At 40.4% G+C, this 12,405-nt stretch overlaps 1 protein-coding gene across 2 annotated transcripts in view; it reads left to right on the forward strand.

Moving 5' to 3' along the window:
• The first annotated feature begins 11,741 nt into the window (after positions 1-11,741).
• Positions 11,742-12,405, forward strand: part of SCRN1 (secernin 1) — a 65,527-nt gene continuing 64,863 nt past the window's right edge. Inside the window, exon 1 of one of the 2 annotated variants that reach the window (XM_004007933.5) lies at positions 11,742-11,903. The gene's annotated coding sequence lies outside the window, so the exon portion shown is untranslated. Of the gene's footprint in view, positions 11,904-12,071; positions 12,266-12,405 lie in introns of those variants that run through there. The other variant, XM_027968645.2, reaches the window with a different exon arrangement.

Raw genomic sequence — 12,405 nt, forward strand, 5'->3', positions numbered from 1 at the left:
CTGTATACCAGAGGGAATTATATTCATTATATTTGTAATAACCTGTAATGAAGAATAAAAAATATATATGTATAACTAAATCATTTTGCTGTATACCTGAAACTAACACAATATTATAAATCTACATTTCAATTAAAGCAAATTGTCATTACAGTGATAACTCTGGGAAAAAAATAACAAAGGACTTATTTTCCAGAGACATAGAGCACCCGGACATGAGTTTTGTTTTAATTTTTTTCTTACCCACTTTAGTTTGAATTGAAATCTGAAATGTCAAACATTAATATAAATTAATATGCCCATTTAAAAACATTATAATTATAGTACTTCTATCTCTTAATATCTGTAGCATTCTAATTAGAAGGATTTGCATATTCCCTTTTAGTACAAAGAAATCCATAATTGTTACATATGGATTTGGAGCCGTTGTGAAAGTTGCTCAGTCATGTCTAACCCCTTGTGACCCCATGGACTATACAGTCCGTGGAATTCTCCAGGCCAGACTACTGAAGTAGGTAGCCTTTCCCTTCTCCAGGGGATCTTCCCAACCCAGGGATCAAACCCAGCTCTCCCACATTGCAGGAGGATTCTTTACCAGCTGAGCCATGAGGGAAATCCAAGAATACTGGAGTGCATAGTCTATCCCTTCTCCAGTGGATCTTCTCAACCCAGGAATCAAACCAGGGTCTCCTGCATTGAAGTCAAGATTCTTTACCAACTGAACTACCAGGGATTTGAAGGTAAATTCTTTTCTCACTTTAAAACACTATTTTGCCTCTGCTTTTTGCTTTACCTATGCAACTTCCTGCTCCTTGCTCCACACTAGTAACAGAAAGAGACCTTGGCAAACGCTGGTTTCATAGCTCAGTCTTCAGACATAATGAGAGGCATGCTTCGGTTTCTAAACCCTATAGAAATGTAGCAATGATTCACATTTCATGTACACTACAATCATGTGGGATTTGTGTTTAGAGTGCAGATTCCTAACTCCTTCCCTAGAGATTCTGATTACTAGGCCACGAATCTTCGTTTTAGCCCACTTGCTAGATGATACTGATGCAGGTGGTGTAAGAACCTTAATTTGAAAGACAGTTAATTTCATTCATTCTCTGCCCTTGAATATGCAGTCTCCTATATTTTTTTTCTTCTATAAGTTCTGCTTTTTTTTTTTTTTTTTTTTGCATTTTGGAAAACATTAGGCACTGGGGCAACTAATTGTGCCTAAAAAGGAATATACTGATAAAGGATGAGTTGTGTGGAGATACCACTTTTCCTAGGGTTAGAAATTTTTTATGACTAAATTCTTACAGCAGAATGTTAGATAGTTAGTAAAGCTATTTTATGTACATTTTGTCTAATAAAAGGAGAAAAGAGCTCAGACTTTCCCCCAAATTTATTCTTCTATTTTTTTTTTCAGAATTATCTATAACCCCACCCTTTTAGAAGAACATACAGTTGAGATTTAGGAGAAAAAAAAATTCTCTTATATATATATATATATGTGCATATATATATATTTATATAGTGCAAACTACTGTGTATAAACTATAAACGATGTATATATAGTATTTGTATGTATATAGTGTGTCTGTGTGTGTATATATATGTGTGTCGCTGCTGCTAAGTCACTTCAGCCGTGTCCGACTCTGTGTGACCCCATAGACGGCAGCCCACCAGGCTCCTCCGTCCTTGGGATTCTCCAGGCAAGAATACTGGAGTGGGTTGTCATTTCCTTCTCCAATGCCTGAAAGTGAAAAGTGAAAGGGAAGTCGCTCAGTCGTGTCCAACTCTTCGCAACCCTATGGACTGCAGCCTACCAGGCTCCTCCGTCCATGGGATTTTCCAGGCAAGAGTATTGGAGTGGGGTGCCATTGCTTTCTCCAATATATGTGTGTATGTGGCTATAGTTTTGTACCAGTCATTGAAAGGCTCTGTCTAGTACATGACTTCCTCTCTCTGGAAACTTCTTTGCCATTCAGGCAGACTTCATTTTTGTCAATTTGGAGCCTGTCATTCTCTACTTAGCTCACTTTTCTGTGTTTCACTTATAATTTAGGTAAAATTTCCCAGTAGTCCTCTATGTAAAACCAACAATCATCTTTCTTGACCCCTTTTGCTTGAGGGTTGCCAAAGGATTAAGTGGCTCCTTTTGATATGCATAGATTACTTTTAGGGAAAGGATAAAAACTGCAGAAAGACTTCAGGAGGTCTGTAACACCTAGCAGTGTCTGTGGATTCCTTTGTTTATCAATTCTTTGTGTTCCTGTACTGCTAATAAAGCCTCTGGCATAAAATGGATGCTTTTAGTGAGTATGAGTCAGCCAGTAATTTACAAAACCAATCTAAGTGCCTGTGAGCTAGACTACCATCAATTTTATTTTATGATCTAAAAGCAAATGACATGAGATGTTTGCTGAGGTCTTATTCTGAAAATCCAGAGTAAAGTTGAATACTGTCACCTTGGGGATTTCTGGGAATTTACTAATCATTTCATTAATTTAAAATTCCACACTACAGTAGGATAATTTCTTTAGTAAATGGTTACAATAAAAACAATTCCATATACAATGTAAATTGTGGTATTGAGGGATACTTTTCATTACAGTAAAGAATGAAGGGCAGGGAGATCCTTTGGGGCTTACTTCCAGTTTCCTATAGCATTTTCTTGTTCATTTGTTGGATTTACTCTGCTAGAGTGCACTTTGTGTTAATATAACTCTGAATTTAATTTTTTCCTCCGGATGTGACAGAATAGGGGCTTCCCTGGTTGGCTCAGTGGTAAAGAATTTGCCTGCCAATGCAGGAGACACAGGTTCAGTCCCTGGGTAGGGAAGATACCCTGGAGAAGGAAATGGCAACCCACTCCAGTATTCTTGTCTGGGAAATCCCATGGACAGAGGAGCCTGGTAGGCTATAGGCATGGGGTCGCAAAGAGTGGGACATGACTTAGTGAATGAACAATAACAAGAGTAGGACATTATGACAGTCAGTCACATATTGTTGACTCTTTACGCTTATGATCCCATTTACTGGGACTGCTGTGCAGCTTTTCTGTGTGGTATACATTCTCTTTCAGACATCCTAGGTTTTAAAAAGTTGGTTCTTAAGTTAATAGCTAAATTTAATTAAATGGGTAATTATACTTTTGTGGAATAACCAGGAGGAGAAGTTGTACAAGTACAGAAGATTTGCCCTAAAATGAGAAACAGCGTCTTACTTGTGGGAAAATAAGGAAGAACTTAAAAAGGATTTTGCAGTGAAATCCTCATTTGAATGGGCAGATTTCCTCCCAGGATAATTGTTCTCTCCTGTTACCTCTATACCAATGGTTCCTGGAGACTAATCACAAATTTTTCCTACATTTTGGCTACATTTTATAAGATCTTTTTACAAAATGTCATACCACATCCAGTGGTAATTCAAGTTTTTGGTTTAAATCACAGGCTCTAAAGAAAATTAAACAGCTTACTAAAGTTAATTGATTCTTTCTCACATTAACACTGAACAGTAAAGCAATTCTAGGATTTTTTTTTTTTTCAACATTTTACTACTATGGCAATAATTCCTTAAATTTATTAACTCTTTGGTGTTCCCCTATTTCCCTCAAACTGGGCAATGTTCTTTGGTTTTCTAATATTTCTTCTTTTTTTTTTAGGTGAGGTATATTATTTCATTTTTTATAAAAATTAATTCATAGTACACAGATTTTTTTTTTTTTTTTTTACATTTCAAGAAATCCTAGTACATTTGCAGAGTTATAGTCATTACAATTTTAGGACATTTTCATTACCTCAAAAAGAAACCCTATACCCAATGATAGTACTTTCCCCCCAGCCCCTAAGCTAACAGTGTACTTCCTCTATGTGTTTGGCTATTCTTGAAATTTTCTAATAATTTTTAAAGCTCAATCCTTTCTTTGTATTCATGGTAAATAAAAATCAGTAAGCTGAGAAATTCATATGATGGTAAAATAATCTCTGCTTTTAATTTTTGTTTCAAAAAATATGAGCAGTGCTTTTTGAAATTCGAATAGAACCAAACCTTTATGATTAAGGTAGAAAGTCAATGGAAAAGAAAGAATAATCATGGATTTAAAAACTAAACTATCTCTATATATCTAGATTATTGTCAGTTCTCTGAAATTAAACTGACAAAAAATGAAATACCAATTTTTTGGTCTTTCATAGAACACAAAAGAGCACCCCAAACAAAATACTCTTTCTCTAGAATGAGAAATTTCATAAATTCTCTCAATACTGGGCTTCCCTGGTAGCTCAGACAGTAAAGCGTCTGCCTACAATGTGGGAGACCCAGGTTCGATCCCTGGGTTGGGAAGATCCCCTGGAGAAGGGAATGGCAACCCACTCCAGTACTCTTGCCTGGAAAATCCCATGGACTGAGGAGCCTGGTAGGCTACAGTCCATGGGGTCGCAAAGAGTCGGACACAACTAAGCGACTTCACTTCTCAATAGGTGAAATCATTGTTTAATCACTAAGAGTATGAAGGAAATCTTTTAATTGAAACCAAAATTTCTATAGCAATTTAGACAGACTTTGTTTTTTCCGAAGAACTGGAAAATAACTAATAGTAACTTCTGATACAGTCATATATTATCTCAAGTGAGCAGTGATGTTAAAATTGTCAACATAAAAGGCTCAACATTTACAATTCAAAATGAGCTTTCATCTATTAAATGGTGGCCACAGGTGTCACTAGAGTATTAAAAGCAAGCCCTACTTTAAAACCATACACAGCATGAGGTCAACCTTTTCTACGCATTGTAAACTAAGAAAACATATCAGCAAGAAAGGATTAGGCTGAAACTCCTTAAGTCTGATTATAGAATCTTCTAGTTTGCTCTTTGATGATCATAAGATGAAGTTTCAGCAACTGTCCTTTAAATGATCTGCTCTGTCGGCTAAACCCATGAATGAGTCCTAAAGTTGCCGCAATGGATGTCAAGCATATATAATTTGTTTCTAAAACCAGGTCCTGAACGAACATTCATGAACTGCTATCTTATTCAAAATTAAATAGGAGCCACTCATTGAAATGACACATTTGAATAATTGAACTTACAAGCCCATCATCTAATTATATGAGTAGGATTTTACACCTTCTCGCTAAAATACAATTTATGGCTTTCTAAACTACATATCTAAAAGGCCAGATTGATCATTTAAATTCTAAAAATAATTTAAAAATAGATATGCATACTTATAATCTCTCAGTGTTGCCTATATTCAATACGGGAGTCATTCTGTAAATTGTTTTAAGGGCATTCTAAAGCTTTGTTACCATGGTAACCAAATTCAGAAAACTAACCACCTAAACATGGTTGTCATAGGATTAAAGCAGGTGGCTGACTAATCTTAACTAGTGCTTTTCATTCTCTTTTTCCCATGACATCCTGTCGGCTCCTTTCTTTGGTTCTCATAAGATTACAAGCAGTTACACAGGCTTTCTTACCCATACATAATTGTCTCACTCACATAATATTGTCTGTCGTTCATCCTCATGAGAGTTGCCCAATGACAGATCTTTTTCCTCTTCCTATAATTACACTAAAAGAAGTACTAAGTAGAAAATACCTCTGCATGCAATGTGTTAAATGTATTTCTCAATTACACATGCACTTCAGCTCCTCAAAATCATTGCATCGGCTTCTTTAGACAACCAGTAACACTGGTTGAAGAAAAGGCAAAATCATCATCAATATATATTTTTTAAAATAGTCATATTTATTTATTCAGCTATGCTGGGTTTTAGTTGTGGCATGTAGGATGTAGTTCCCTGACCAGGGATGGAACCCAAGCCCCCTGCATTTGGAGCTCAGAGTCTTAGCCACTGGACCACCAGGCAAGTCCTATCATTAGTGTATTTTTTTAGGTGGTCTGGGTTTGGTTAATCCTCATTTATGATTATCTTTTAAACTTGTTTATATTTCCCAACATGTTGGATTAATGTATTTATCTATGCATAACTCTTATGTTACTCTGACAGCAACATACAATATATGCATATATGACTTCTATACTTAATTATTTCCCTGCTTGCCTCTAACTTCTTGAAAGGTGGGGCTGATACACCTTTTTCATCTTTGCTGCAATAGTCCATTCCTGGTACAAGTGTCCAATAAATGTTCCTTGTTTTATCAGTATGTTGAAGAAGTTCTGTAAGTATAAACTATACATTTACAGTTCTTAGGGCTTCCCTGGTGGCTCAGCTGGTGAAGAATCTTTCTGCAGTGCGGATGAGTCTAGTCGTATCCGGACATTTGGTTCCTTAGGGGCATTAAGATTAGTGTTCCTTGCCTTCCACATCTGTCCATGAAGGAAGAATTGCTATGGGACTTGCTATTCTATTGTGAACAACTAGAAAACTGGGCAAAATATATGAAACAAATTCTCTCAGACATTGGACAACCTATGAGCAACTAGAAAAACAGGACTGGGATTCTCAAGAGAAAGGAAACAAGATAAGAGCTGCTGCTGCTGCTGCTAAGTTGCTTTAGTCGTGTTCGACTTTGTGTGACCCCATAGATGGCAGCCCACCAGGCTCCCCCATCCCTGGGATTCTCCAGGCAAGAACACTGGAGTGGGTTGCCATTTCCTTCTCCAATGCATGAAAATGAAAAGTGAAAGTGAAGTAGCTCAGTTGTGTCCGACTCTTAGCGACCCCATGGACTGCAGCCTTCTAGGCTCCTCTGTCCGTGAGATTTTCCAGGCAAGAGTACTGGAGTGGGGTGCCATTGCCTTCTCTGATAAGAGCTGCAGTTACCCCAATTTTCTTCTGTTTGGAGGCAATTCCTGAACCATACATGATAAAAAAGAAGGAAAACAAAACAGAGCCCAGTTGTCTTGTAGGACTGAAGAAACAGACATCAGAGTTGAAGGTCAAAGCAGCTAGAATTTGTCAGCAGAGCTCTGAAGAAGAGAAAACTAAACAGAAAAAAAGCCCAGAAATTTGCATAAAGTTTTTCCTTGAGTCACTGAGAGAAGACCGATCTGTGCATGCATATGGTAAGTCACCACAAGGGAGGGCAAAGAATAACTCCTGAGGAAAGAACAACCGTTGCATAGCTATGCAACAAAAAATTACCAAAGCTCGCACAAAACTGAGAATTGTCCAAATTCCTGCCAGCCAGAATCACCTTACTGATTACATGGAACACTCATTAGAGCCAACAGGTGAACCATACCTTCATAAAAACCAGAGTAGTCACAGAGTTAAAGCTACCCTGTGTGCATGCTCAGTGTGTCCGACTCTTTGTAACCCCATGGACTGCAGCCCACCAGGCTCTTCTGTCCATGGAATTTTCCAGGCAAGAATACTGGAGTGGGTTGCCACTGACAGGTGGATCCTTTACCAATGAGCCACCCGGGAAGACCAAAGCTACCCTAGGAGGTTCTAAACAGTTTATAAACATGTCTCGTGTGAAAATGATTCTTAAGAACTAAGTCCAACAACCTTTAAAGAAATATAAGAAAAAATCCATCACTTGACGACATAAAATTCACAAAGACTGATATCCGATGAAAAATTACAAAAGAGACAAAGAAGCAGGAGATAAAACAACCAATAAAAGACTAAAAATAGAAATGATGGAATTAGCATATGAGGACTTTAAAACAGCTATTACAATATATATGATCTGATATTTAAAGGAAAATGTGTATGAGAAATGGATAGTATAAAAAGAAGAGTAGAGTTTAAGAGAGATAAAGAATAAAGTATCTTACATAAAACTTTCATTGACAGGTGGCATTTAATCCTTTTACTGTGCAACTTTGCTTCAGAAATGGATAGTATAAAAAGAAGAGTAGAGTTTAAGAGAGATAAAGAATAAAGTATCTTACATAAAACTTTCATTGACAGGTGGCATTTAATCCTTTTACTGTGCAACTTTGCTTCACTCCGCCTGGTTTCTGAAGCCGTGAGAGATGGTCAGGTCCGGATCTCAACCAGGCCAAGTGAGGTCTATAGACCTGAGATATCTACTGTGGGGATGAAGAGGAATTAAGGCATTCCTCAGACCAGGAGAAGTAGAAAAGCCCCTTTGAAAAAATAAAAACAAAGAGAAAAATAAACTTGCATGACAGTATTAACCATTAGTAGATCAGAGGCTGCAGAAGAAAAGATAAGGAAACTTGAAGACGGATCAGCAGAAATTATTCAAAATGAAGAGAGTATAAAGAGTTGTAGGGAGAGGGAAAGAACAGAGCCTCAGTGATCTGTGGGACAATATCAAGGGGTCTAATAAATTATAATTGGAGTCTCTGAATTTGGGAGGGGCAGGGTACAACGGGTAAAATGTTTAAAGATATAACAGCCAAAGTGTTTCCTAATTAGATGAAAACTATAAACGTACAGATCCAAGAAGCTCAGTAAGCCCCAATGGGATAAACATAGGAAAAACGAACAAACAAACAAAACAGACCAAGGTACATTATAACCATATTGCTCAAAACCTGTGTCAAAGAAAAAACTCTTAAAATCCACCATAGGAGAAAAAAAGGACATATTATGTACGGAGGGAGAAATACAATCACAGACTTTTCTTTAGAAACTTTGCAAGTCTTGTTTGACAATAGAATATTTATGACAATAGAATGGTACCTTTAAAATGCTGGAAAAAACGAAGCTCTCAACCAAAAATTAGTTAGTTCAGTCGCTCATTCGTGTCCGACTCTTGCAACCCCATGAATCGCAGCCCGCCAGGCCTCCCTGTCCATCACCAACTCCTGGGGTTCACTCAGACTCACGTCCATCGAGTCGGTGATGCCATCCAGCCATCTCATCCTCTGTTGTCCACTTCTCCTCCTGTTCCCCAACCAAAAATTATGTTTCCAAAATAAAGTTTCAAAAATGAAAGTAAAGTGATGACATTTTCAGAGAAAACTTGAAAGAGCTCATTATCATATAACCTGCACCTAAACGAATGACAGCAATAGCAGTAAAAATGGGGTGGAGGATAGGTATACGGTTGAAAGTGTTCTGCATTATATCTGAAATTGTACCATTTGAAGGTAGACAGTGATAAGTTTAAGATGCATATTGTAAATTCTAGGGAAAAAAAAACCAGTATGGCTAATAATTTTTCCTTTCGACCCCATGGACTTCAGCACTCCAGGCTCCCGTGTCAGTCCGTGGGGTCACAAAGAGTCGGACATGACCGAGCAACTGAACTGAACTTTGTTTTTATCATTATTTACAATACTGGTTGTAAAATGGAATATGAAAAACAATTCTTCAAAAAAAAGGAAAAAGCAAAAAGCAAACAAAAAAGAACATAATAAATAGAAGTAGCAAGATGTTCAGAGAAGGCAATGGCACCCCACTCCAGTACTCTTTTGCCTGAAAAATCCCATGGACGGAGGAGCCTGGCAGGCTTTAGTCCATGGGTCGCTAAGAGTCTGACACAACTGAGCTACTTCACTTTCACTTTTCACTTTCCTGCATTGGAGAAGGAAATGACAACCCACTCTAGTGTTCTTGCCTGGAGAATCCCAGGGACGGGGGAACCTGGGGGGCTGCAGTCTATGGGGTCGCACAGAGTCGGACACGACTGAAGTGACTTAGTAGCAGCAACAGCAAGATGTTGCATTGAAAACCTATCATATTGATAATTACATTAAATAGAAATGGTCTACACCTGAGTTTCTCAACCCCGATGCTACCAACATTTAGGGCTGGAAAATTCTTAGCTGTGGCTTCCCAGGTGGTGCTAGTGGTAAAGAACCACCTGCCAAGGCAGGAGACATAAGAGATTTAAGTTTGATCCCTGAGTGGGGAAGATCCCCTGAAGAAGGAAATGGCAACCGACTCCAGTATTCTTGCTGAGAGAATCCCACAGACAGGGGAGCCTGGCGGGCTACAGTCCAGGGGGCCGAAAAGAGTCCAACATGACTGAAAAGACTGCACAGCACAACACAGTTCTTAGTTGTGAGGACCTATATTTTGTATTTTGGGATGTTTAATAGCATCCTTGGCCTCTATGTGCTAGGTGCCAGTAGAGACCTCCTTCACTTCTGCCATCCTGACAACAAAAATGTCTCCAGACTTCGCCAAATGTTCCCAGGTTTAGAGCCTCTGATCTAAGAGCTCCAATTAAAAGGCAAAGAGTGTCTGACTGAATGAAGATCCAATTAAACTCTATCTAAACAAAAACAAAATCTACTATATTATGATAAAAGTTAAAAGGACAGTTTCCATGGTTGGATTAAATGCATAATCAGGTCCCTTTGTGCTCCAGGATTCTATGACCATTGCTCTATTCTGCAGTATCTGCCTTGATCCCCCCAGCCCTCTCCCACTATTCTTTCACTCCTGGCAAACCGCAACCACAGGCTTAACACTGAAAGACATTAAAAAAAAAAAAAGTCTCCTTCCCTCTCCTGCATTGAGTAACCCAGTTTTCCCTGGTGACATCTACTATTACAGTTTCTTAGGTATCCTTCCAAAGATAGTCTGTGTGTTTTCAAATGAGTACAGGCCTATTTCCCCTCCACAACTGGTAACACATTTATACAGTGTTCTTCACACGGCTCCCCATATCAGTACATAGATCAGTACTCATTTTTTAAATAGCTAGATGGCATTCCATTGTACAATGTGCAGTTATATATTTGAACAGCTCTCTATTGATGGGGCATCGGAGAAGGCAATGGCAACCCACTCCAGTACTCTTGCCTGGAAAATCCCATGGACGGAGGAGCCTGGTAGGCTGCAGTCCATGCGGTCCTGAAGAGTTGGACTCGACTGAGCGACTTCACTTTCACTTTTCATTTTCATGCATTGGAGAAGGAAACCCACTCCAGTGTTCTTGCCTGGAGAATCCCAGGGACGGGGGAGCCTGGTGGGCTGCCATCTATCGGGTAGCACAGAGTCGGACACGACTGAAGCGACTTAGCAGCAGCAGCAGCAGCAGCAGCAGCTATCGATGGGCATAGGCTTGGCAATCTTTGCTAGCATAAAGGATGTAGCAATGGATAACCTTGTACTCATATATCATTTCACACTTGTGTTGGTACACCTTTAGGATAAATTCCGGAAATGGAATCTTTAGGTCAAAGACTATGTACATATTTGTAATTTGGGGAGGTATTGCCAAGTTATCCTCTATGGAAGTTATAAAACTTTGATTTTTGCTACTCTGACACGTGGAAAACGCTACTTTGTATCTGTATTTGCTTTACAGTTAAGGGAACTTGAATATTTTTTTCACGTGCCTGAGGGGTATTGCAGTTTGTTTTCCTGTGAACCATCTCTTCATATCTTTTGAGATGATCTTTTCTATGAATTTTTAAAATTTTATTTATTTTTAATTGAAGGATATTTGCTTTACAATACTGTGTTGGTTTCTGCCATACATCAACATGAATCAGCCATAGGTATACATGATCTTTTCTTATTAGTTTATAAAGGGAGAGTCTGTTCTAGTAACAGACGGATGGGTGGTTATGTCCTGACCAATGACCTTGACGCCAGTATCAACACGCTTGGTTCCTGTCTATAGATTTATTAACCTAGGTTTGGGACCTTGGCTTCGCTACCTGCTACATGACCTTGGGCGAGTTGCTTAACCTCTTTGGGCTTCACTGTCTTTAAGTATGGGACACGGTCTGGCTTATCAACATGGCGCAGAACCGTACCTTTAAACCCAGGGAGGGAGTCGGCTTGGACATATGAGTCGACAAAGTATTGGACACGTTTCTCCGCGAAGAAATCTCGCTTAGGCACAGACGCCCGCACGTAGCAACCGAAACGGAGGAATCCCGGAGAAGCGCTAGAGAAAGTGGGATCTGACTCCTTAAAGCCCGAGGTCTCGCTTGAGAGAGAGACGCAAGCCCGGCTATGATCAAGAAATAAAGATCGAGCAAAGGGGGAGCCACTTTCCTCGGTGAGATTCGCCCTCTGAGCCGCCCCTTCTGCTCCCAGGCGCCCTCCGGAATCAGGCCCAGCGCGGGTGCGGCGCGGCCCGGCCCCGGGCCAGGGTGTGGGGAAGAAGGCGGCGGCGGAGGCGGCGGCAGGGAGGGTGGGCCCTGCGGTCACGTGAGCCCGGCCAGCTGTTAGCTGGGGGCGGCGGCCCGGAGCTTCGGGAGTCTGGGGAGGGGGAAGCGCCCGACCGCCGCCTCCGCCGCTGCAGCTGCAGCCCCCGACGTCGCCACAGTAATCGCCGCAGCCGCAGCAAGCGCACGCTCGCCGGCCGCGGCATCGGCACCGCAGAGCAGAGCCCAGAGCCTGGAGCCAGCCGTCCCCCAGGTGAGCTGTGCAAGGCACCCCTGGGAGCGCAGGGCGTCTGCAGCCGCTTCCCCCGGCGGGTTTCACCCTGATCCGCCATCCCTGTCCCCCGTGTGCCTCTGGTCGCCTCCGGCTGCCTCTCCAGACCCGCGGGTGGCGCT

Source organism: Ovis aries, chromosome 4 (genome assembly GCF_016772045.2).
Source record: "Ovis aries strain OAR_USU_Benz2616 breed Rambouillet chromosome 4, ARS-UI_Ramb_v3.0, whole genome shotgun sequence".
Taxonomy (NCBI): domain Eukaryota; kingdom Metazoa; phylum Chordata; class Mammalia; order Artiodactyla; family Bovidae; genus Ovis; species Ovis aries.